At 36.5% G+C, this 10049-nt stretch overlaps 1 pseudogene; it reads left to right on the top strand.

Annotated features, from left to right (window-relative positions):
* Positions 1–3749: 3749 nt before the first annotated feature.
* LOC133850004 (5.8S ribosomal RNA) lies at positions 3750–3926 on the top strand (annotated as a pseudogene).
* Positions 3927–10049: the final 6123 nt, after the last annotated feature.

Raw genomic sequence — 10049 nt, 5'->3', positions numbered from 1 at the left:
CATCAAAATAAAATAATTTTTATTCAATTAATTGAATTTAAATTATAAATATGCATGTGTGATATAATATATTTAGTAAGTTGAAATAAAATGATATTTTTGAACGATTATATGCATATATATTTTATATATAAGTATATATATTTATATAAACAATTGTGAATTATAACTAGCGAACGTGAATGCTATCTAATTGTGGCCACATTCGTATAGTACATGTCAAGTATAACATATATATGTATATATACAATTATTGAATATTATCGTTTGTTATTCAAAATATTTGTGAGTTGTCATGTATTTTACATATTTGAAGATTTATGTTATTATATTTTAAATATTATTTACATAATGAAATGAACATTATTCTGGTTGATCCTGCCAGTAGTTATATGCTTGTCTCAAAGATTACGCCATGCATGTCTAAGTACACACGAATTAATAGTGAAACCGCAAAAGGCTCATTATAACAGTTATGGTTCCTTAGATCGTTAACAGTTACTTGGATAACTGTGGTAATTCTAGAGCTAATACATGCAATTAAAACACGGACCTTCTGGAACGTGTGCTTTTATTAGGCTAAAACCAAGCGATCGCAAGATCGTTACACTGGTTGAACTCTAGATAACATGCAGATCGTATGGTCTCGTACCGACGACAGATCTTTCAAATGTCTGCCCTATCAACTTTTGATGGTAGTATCTAGGACTACCATGGTTGCAACGGGTAACGGGGAATCAGGGTTCGATTCCGGAGAGGGAGTCTGAGAATCGGCTACCACATCTAAGGAAGGCAGCAGGCGCGTAAATTACCCACTCCCAGCTCGCACAGTGGGCGATTTGGTCCCGCTAGCGGCATTTAATTCAAATTTTCAAATTTAAAAATCTGTTAATATTTTTTCACATATCGATAGCAGATGCTTTGATTAGATTTTTACTTTTTTGAAAGCTCTACGATCAGCTGATCATCAGCTGTGATCGGTCAAACACACCATATGGTTTCGCAAAAGAGCTTTACACAATTTTTTCTCTTTGCGCGCATGGAATTTGAGTTCTTCGGAAATTTACAATTTTTGGTGAATTTGTTAGAAGTTTGGTTTTTTATTATATTCAAGGTATGTATTTTCAAAAAAATCAATGTTTGTGACCGGTCTATAAATGTGTAGCTCATAAAACGTAGTGGTAATTCAGTGTATTAACAACTAGCCCGGATTAGCGTACACCTGTCTTTCGTGGAGTAGAACTTAATTTATTCAACTGGATTCAGTCTAAATCCTTTATTAGCCGAAAGTGTGAATCAGTGGCGTCCAAAATGTGTAATATCAACTGCTATTATCTGCTTCTTAGCCTTGAAACTATGGTACTTTTTAGACACTCAGAAGTCATCCCATTTTTTTCAATCATCCCATCATTTTTTAGATAAAGTTTATATATAAAATATGTTAATTGAAGTTCAAATAAAATAAAAATAAAACAAAATTTTAAATTTAATAAAAAAATTTTTTTAAATTAAAAAATTAAAAAAAATTTAAAAAATTTTTTTAATTAAAAATTCTATGATTTATTTTTGATCAGTGAAAAACCGACTGAAGATATCTATTTTAGTTTAGAAGTTATTAATTAAATGCCGCTAGCGGGACCAAATCGCCCACTGTGGCTCGGGGAGGTAGTGACGAAAATAACAATACAGGACTCATATCCGAGGCCCTGTAATTTGAATGAGTACACTTTAAATCCTTTAACAAGGACCTATTGAGGGCAAGTCTGGTGCCAGCAGCCGCGGTAATTCCAGCTCCAATAGCGTATATTAAAGTTGTTGCGGTTAAAACGTTCGTAGTTGAACTTGTGCTTCATACGGGTAGTGCAACTTACAATTGTAGTTAGTACTATACCTTTATGTGTGTAAGCGTATTACCGGTGGAGTTCTTATATATAATTAGGTACTTGTACTTTTTATATGTTCCTCCTATTTAAAACCTGCATTAGTGCTCTTCATCGAGTGTTATTGTGGGCCGGTACAATTACTTTGAACAAATTAGAGTGCTTAAAACAGGCCTCAAATGCCTGAATATTCTGTGCATGGATAATGAAATAAGACCTCTGTTCTGTTTTCATTGGTTTTCAGATCAAGAGGTAATGATTAATAGAAGCAGTTTGGGGCATTAGTATTACGACGCGAGAGGTGAAATTCTTGGACCGTCGTAAGAGTAACTTAAGCGAAAGCATTTGCCAAAGATGTTTTCATTAATCAAGAACGAAAGTTAGAGGTTCGAAGGCGATCAGATACCGCCCTAGTTCTAACCATAAACGATGCCAGCTAGCAATTGCGTGTAGCTCTTTATGGCTCTCTCAGTCGCTTCCCGGAAATCAAAGCTTTTGGGCTCCGGGAAGTATGGTTGCAAAGCTGAAACTTAAAGGAATTGACGGAAGGGCACCACCAGGAGGAGCCTGCGGCTTAATTTGACTCAACACGGAAAAACTTACCAGGTCCAAAACGTAAGTGTGTAAGACAGATTGATAGCTCTTTTCGAATCTATGGGTGGTGGTGCATGGCCGTTCTTAGTTCGTGGAGTGATTTGTCTGGTTAATTCCGATAACGAACGAGACTCAAATATATTAAATAGATATCTTCAGGATTATGGTGTTGAAGCTTATATAGCCTTCATTCATGGTGGCAGTAAAATGTTTATTGTGTTTGAATGTGTTTATATAAGTGGAGCCAGTACTTGTTGGTTTGTCCCATTATAAGGACACTAGCTTCTTAAATGGACAAATTGCGTCTAGCAATAATGAGATCGAGCAATAACAGGTCTGTGATGCCCTTAGATGTCCTGGGCTGCACGCGCGATACAATGAAAGTATCAACGTGTATTTCCTAGACCGAGAGGTCCGGGCAAAACCGCTGAACCACTTTCATGCTTGGGATTGTGAACTGAAACTGTTCACATGAACTTGAATTCCCAGTAAGTGTGAGTCATTAACTCCCATTGATTACGTCCCTGCCCTTTGTGCACACCCGCCCGTCGCTACTACCGATTGAATTATTTAGTGAGGTCTCCGGACGTGATCACTGTGACGCCTTGTGTGATGCGGTTGTTTCGCAAAAGTTGACCGAACTTGATTATTTAGAGGAAGTAAAAGTCGTAACAAGGTTTCCGTAGGTGAACCTGCGGAAGGATCATTATTGTTTTAATGCATCTAACCGTTAATAAATTAAATTTGTTTTTCTCTTTTAGGAATTGCAATATTTAATAAATTAAGTAACTAATAAATATAAATATTTTATTCAATCATATGAGATACAATTATGCAAATATATAATAATTTAAATTAGCTAAATACCGTTTGTTATGTATTATTATAATTATATACTGTATTAAGAGTGTTTTATGTGTTTTGGATAAAATAAAATACTGCGTGTATATGTACCATAATATACATGCGTTGCAAAATGTATTGTGCATATTCCAGTGCGCATACATTGGTTCGCAACACCTAAAGAAAAACAATGTTGTACCTGTTTGCAGGTTAACGCTTTACATATGTTGATCATAATAAATAAATTTAGCTAAAATATACTTGTCATATATCTTATTATTATCGATTATGTAAAACTAAGACATTTCGCAACATTTATTTAGGTATAAAAAAAAATTTTATTGAAGGAATTGATATATGCCAGTAAAATGGTGTATTTTAATTTCTTTCAATAAAAATATTGTTGACGTAATGAAATAAAAAAAATTGTATCACTCTAAGCGGTGGATCACTCGGCTCATGGTCGATGAAGAACGCAGCAAACTGTGCGTCATCGTGTGAACTGCAGGACACATGAACATCGACATTTTGAACGCATATCGCAGTCCATGCTGTTATGTACTTTAATTAATTTTTTAGTGCTGCTTGACTACATATGGTTGAGGGTTGTAAGACTATGCTAAATAAGTTGTTTAAAAATTTTCGTAATTTTAAGGACATTGTATATTGATAATATAAGTGTGAATCTAAAAGTTCTCGCTTAAGATATTCATAATATGAATTAATAAATGAAAATACTAAAACTCTGTTGCATGAGAAATTTGAAGAATTATATGTTCTTTATTCATTTCAAATAATACTGAGGAATGTCTAGCATAAAATATATTATTTTATAAACTAGAATTGCCTCTTATTAACGAATATGATATAAAGAATAATTTTGTGAATATTATGGACCTTCAAAAAAAGATAGTATATTTCAAAAATAGGCAGAGAATTGTCTATAAGTGTAATTAAACAACCTCAACTCATATGGGACTACCCCTGAATTTAAGCATATTAATTAGGGTGTGAAAAGAAACTAACAAGGATTTTCTTAGTAGCGGCGAGCGAAAAGAAATCAGTTCAGCACTAAGTCACTTTGTCTATATGGCAAATGTGAGATGCAGTGTATGGAACGTCAATATTCTAAAATGAGAAATTAACGATTTAAGTCCTTCTTAAATGAGGCCATTTACCCATAGAGGGTGCCAGGCCCGTATAACGTTAATGATTATTAGATGATGTTTCCAAAGAGTCGTGTTGCTTGATAGTGCAGCACTAAGTGGGTGGTAAACTCCATCTTAAACTAAATATAACCATGAGACCGATAGTAAACAAGTACCGTGAGGGAAAGTTGAAAAGAACTCTGAATAGAGAGTTAAATAGTACGTGAAACTGCTTAGAGGTTAAGCCCGATGAACCTGAATATCCGTTATGGAAAATTCATCATTAGAATTGTAATATTTAATCAATATTATAACGATAGTGTGCATTTTTTCCATATAAGGACATTGTAATCTATTAGCATGTATGGAATTTATCAAACAATTTTGATAAGAGTTTATTTAAATTAGAGTGCTTGCATTTTAACATAAAATAAATTTCAAAAATTTGATAAAGTGCTGATAGATTATATGAGTACAGTGCGTTAATTTTTCGGAATTATATAATGGCATGATTATCATTGATTTTTATGTTTATTATAAGCACTTGTATGATTAACAATGCGAAAGATTCAGGATACCTTCGGGACCCGTCTTGAAACACGGACCAAGGAGTCTAACATATGTGCAAGTTATTGGGATATAAACCTAATAGCGTAATTAACTTGACTATTATTGGGATTAGTTTTTAACTATTTATAGTTAATCAACGCAATCCCGGGGCGTTCTATATAGTTATGTATAATAATATTTATATTATTTATGCCTCTAACTGAACGTACCTTGAGCATATATGCTGTGACCCGAAAGATGGTGAACTATACTTGATCAGGTTGAAGTCAGGGGAAACCCTGATGGAAGACCGAAACAGTTCTGACGTGCAAATCGATTGTCAGAATTGAGTATAGGGCGAAAGACCAATCGAACCATCTAGTAGCTGGTTCCTTCCGAAGTTTCCCTCAGGATAGCTGGTGCATTTAACTGTTGTATAAAAATAATCTTATCTGGTAAAGCGAATGATTAGAGGCCTTAGGTCGAAACGATCTTAACCTATTTGTACGATTTCGAGACAAGCAGAAAATCGTACGCTGCAGATAGATAACAGATAGTCCTATACAAACAGGCACCGCTGCGCATTTACGACTTCACACCATCTATCAGCACGCTTGATTTGACCTGCATGCGTCATAAACTTAAGCGATATAAGATAAGGTTATCCTACTTTACAACTGTTCAGACTAATAAACTATGAGACAACTATTGATTATCAGGCTACCCATTGTAAACTATAAACAGATAAGAATTGACCTAAACAAACATTAGTTCTTAAGATATTGTATATATAAACCCTGCATATTCCACAATAAAATCAGTACTCAGCGAAAACTCGTGGTATTCACTCTCTGAGCTCAATTTGTTTCAAGTACAGATTGCGGCAACGAAATTGTTACTGGTATCAAGAACCTGTGGCAGACAAAACAAACTTTTCAGCTAACATATTAACATTTGGTGACCCCGACTTCTGACTCAGGATTATTTTGGAGAATACAACCAACAACTGATCAACTTGGCGATCTTGGACATCACTGATAGTCAACTTGGCAGAAACAAAGAAGGAGAAAATCAAGCTCCATAGCCGTAATATTTAAAAGTATACCTTGACCGCCTATTTGGTTGTGAGTAGAGGCACAACCTGTCAAAGCGACAAAACAAAATACCTCCAACGGGTCAAGTATTACTTTAAATAAAAAATGGCATCATCGAATATCAGCGCATTGCTGACAGGCAATTAATAACAGGCGAAGAGATCCAAAACGCAATAAGGAATTACAAAAAGGACTCGCCTGAGCGAAAACTACAGCAAGACTACTTCCAAAAACGCATTGAGAAGCTAGTTAAGCTGTGGGAAATATTTTCTAAAGAGGATTTAAATATAAGAAGTAAAACAGAAGGTGCTAAAATTGAGCACAATTACTTTAAAAATGACTACTCAATCAAATAAGGATTTGGTTGTATCCTACAAAGGAGAATTTAATAAACAATTATCCACAATACAAATGGATACTGGATCGGTTACTTCCAGTGAAGAAGAATCAGAACTGGAGCCAATGATTCGTGAACAAAGGGTTCTGCTGGATAGCTTGGAACGCATCATGAACAAAATGACGAATGAAACTCGTCAAGGATTTATGTGATAAGATAAATCACACCAAAAAGGCACATGCGCTCAGATTGGTACAGAATATACATGTTATTTCTGTAACAAAACCAATCACATTATATACAAGTGCAATGAATTTTTGAAGAAAACAACAGCTGAACGACTAAATTGGATTCAAAGGAACAAGTTATGCGTAAAATGTTTCAAACGCGATCATTCAGCAAAGGAATGCCAGAAGAAAAATTGTTTTAAATGCGATAAAAGGCATAACACTCTTCTACATTTGGAATCGAAGCCTGAATCCAAAACTGCAGCATCAGCAAGTGGAGTACAAACCAATTATGTACTTTTAGCCACTGCTCGAGTTATTATTGAAGGCAATAATGGACAAATGGCCGAATTCAGAGCCTTACTTGACTCAGGTTCTCAAGTCAAAGAGCATTAAATATATTAGCTCTCAACGTTAAAAAATCAGAGCTACAAATAAATGGAATTGGTGGACGAACACAAACATCGAAGGCACGTGTTAATATTATGCTCAAATCACAGCATAACAATTTCAACTCTCGATTGGAGGCTATTGTATTGCCTCGCATTGTTGCAGATCAACCAGGACAGTCAATTGATATTGCTCGTTCCAAAGCATATTGAATTGGCAGATCCTAACTTTGACAAAGCAGGAAAGATTGATCTACTCTTAGGAGCAGAACACTACTACGACATAATGCAGGACAAGCATTTATCGTTGGGTAAAGGACTGCCAAGATTACAGAAAACCAAACTAGGATGGATTGTGGCTGGAAAATTAAAACATAATTCATCAAGATCAACTACTTGTGCAGCTCTAACGGAAGAAGATAAGGTAGACCAACAAATTACTAAATTTTGGGAACTGGATTCATTCTCAACCGATACAGCATGTCTATCACCACTGGAAAACAATGTGAAATGCATTTTCTCCAGAACATTCAGACTGCAAATTGATAAGAAACCGATTGTTAGTCTCCCATTTATGGATAATGCTTCAGCCCTGGGGAGAGTCGTGATCTTGCGACACGACGATTCCTTTCCTTGAAAAACGGTTATTGCGAGAACCACAAACTAAGGCAAGTTATGTGGATTTCATGAAAGAATATGAAGCTCTTGGACATATGAAGGAGATGCACACAAATGAAATAACAAAAGCACGGTACTTCATACCACATCACTGTGTGCTCAAACCTGAAAGTACAACAACCAAATTAAGAGTGGTTTTCGATGCATCTGCAGTTACGTCATCAGGAAAATCGCTCAACGACATACTGCACAAAGGACCTACGGTGCAAAAACTCTATATTTTCAATTTTGCTGCGATTTAGGACTCACAAATATGTTTTCACGGCGGACATAGAGAAAATGTACCGTCAAATCTGATAAATCCCGAGGACCAATATTTCCAAACAATTGTTTGGCGCAATGATCCATCTGAGGATTTGCGATACTACAGATTAAAAACGGTTACCTATGGAACAAAAAAGCTGCACCATATTTAGCCACAAAATGCTTGCAGCACATAGCACAAAAAGGCAGAAAAGAATACCCTAATGGTGCTGCCGCATTGAAAACGACTTCTATGTAGACGATTGCTTAACCGGAGCCGAAACTATACCAGAAGCTCTACAGAGGCAACAACAGCTTAACAAACTTCTGCAAAATTCTGATTCAAGTTAAGAAAATGGTGTACCAACAATTTCCAAGTTCTACAAGGAGTTCCGAGGGAACACATCACTTCAAATGTACAACTGGAGGAGACTTCATATATAAGGACTACACGATTAAGACCCCTCGGAATCACCTGGACACCAATAACAGATCACCTTTGTGGGAAAACGGAAATAGCAACAAAGGCCAACATATCAAGACGAGATGTTGTGTCTGAAATCTTTAGGATATTTGATCCTCTTGGTTTATTTTCCCCAGTTGTAATGAAAGCAAAATTTTCATGCAACACCTCACAAAGGAGGGTTATGAGTACAAAGACGATCTGCCGGCTTATCTTCAGGAGGAATGGAAACGCTACAGGGAGGAGCTAAAGGTTCTGAACACCATAAAAGTACCACGTCACGTATACTCAGGAAAACACCTGTGACGACAGCCGATCTTACTTATGAAGAACTGGAAACAGTTATAGTCGAAATAGAGGCCATATTGAACTCGACCATTAACACCACTGTCCGATGACGATACACTTAATGACGCCCACTCATGTGAAGGAATGTACCAATACTTCCGACACATAGAGAATGAACTCATCATGGAAAATATGCTATTGGCCAAATCACGGAAAGTTCGAGCACCATTGGACATCGTGGGAAACATTGCAAGCAGTCTATTTGGTGTATTAGATTCTCAATATGCACAAGACATGTCGAAAACAATATCGAAATCACGCTGACATCACAACTTACGTTGCTCGCTGCTAATTTACAACGAATGCAGAATGAAATCATCAAAGTGTTAACAGACGTGCGCCACAACATTATTAGTCCACTTTTATTATCACCACGACAACTAAAGGAGCAATGTAATCAAATACGGGATCATTTGAAGCCTGATCAAATGCTACCTATTAGCCAAGAAAACATACTCATGGCATAGATAATCATGTGATTATAAAAATAACAGTACCATTAATATCGACACAGGTATTGGACATATACAAATTAATACCGATCCCAGCTGCAAATATATATGGATTTCATCTGTTCAAAATTAAAACACCATTCATTGCATTAACAACTATCGAGATAAGTTTGTTGATATGACGACGGAAGACATAGCAAATTGTCGTCCAAGATCGATAAATGATTTCATTTGTCACAGCAAGCAATCAATGTTCTCTACAGAAATGAGCTGCGAAATGTGTTTGTGGGGGCGCTGAAAAATGTCCAGAATGTTTTGCTTCCCGAAAATAAAAACACTCGCGTTTTTATCACTATATATTTGATTGGTTTATTGAAACTTTTCGGGTTATTGTTTCGCACAGAAAATGGGGGGTAATTGTACCGATTTACAAGAGGCGTGATTTGTAACTAACTAATAGAAAAAGCCGACGGCATTTCGGCGATCTATGCTGAGGCGCGGCTCAGCGGTGGTGAGTTGTGGGAGAGAGAAGCTGAGAGCACTGGAGCTTGAGTGCATTCTTACGCACTGAGCGCATTGCCAGTGAGCGAAAAGCTTTGAGTGCTTTTCGGTCGGCGGAGCGGAGGTGTGCCTCTCACTTAGCAATGCGCTCGCATCAACATTCTCCCCCTTGCAATATTGGGATTGCAAAGAACATCAACTTGGGAGGATACCCGGCAGGACAATATCAGGATAGATAGAGTGGGTGTGTCTTGGAGCGCAACGACGCCGTGCAGACTCCTTCAGCGCCCATGCGAGTGATGG

Source organism: Drosophila sulfurigaster, unplaced genomic scaffold (genome assembly GCF_023558435.1).
Source record: "Drosophila sulfurigaster albostrigata strain 15112-1811.04 unplaced genomic scaffold, ASM2355843v2 ctg80_pilon, whole genome shotgun sequence".
NCBI lineage: Eukaryota > Metazoa > Arthropoda > Insecta > Diptera > Drosophilidae > Drosophila > Drosophila sulfurigaster.
The sequence above is the reverse complement of the archived record's forward strand: the minus strand, read 5'-3'. Positions and strand labels throughout refer to the sequence as shown.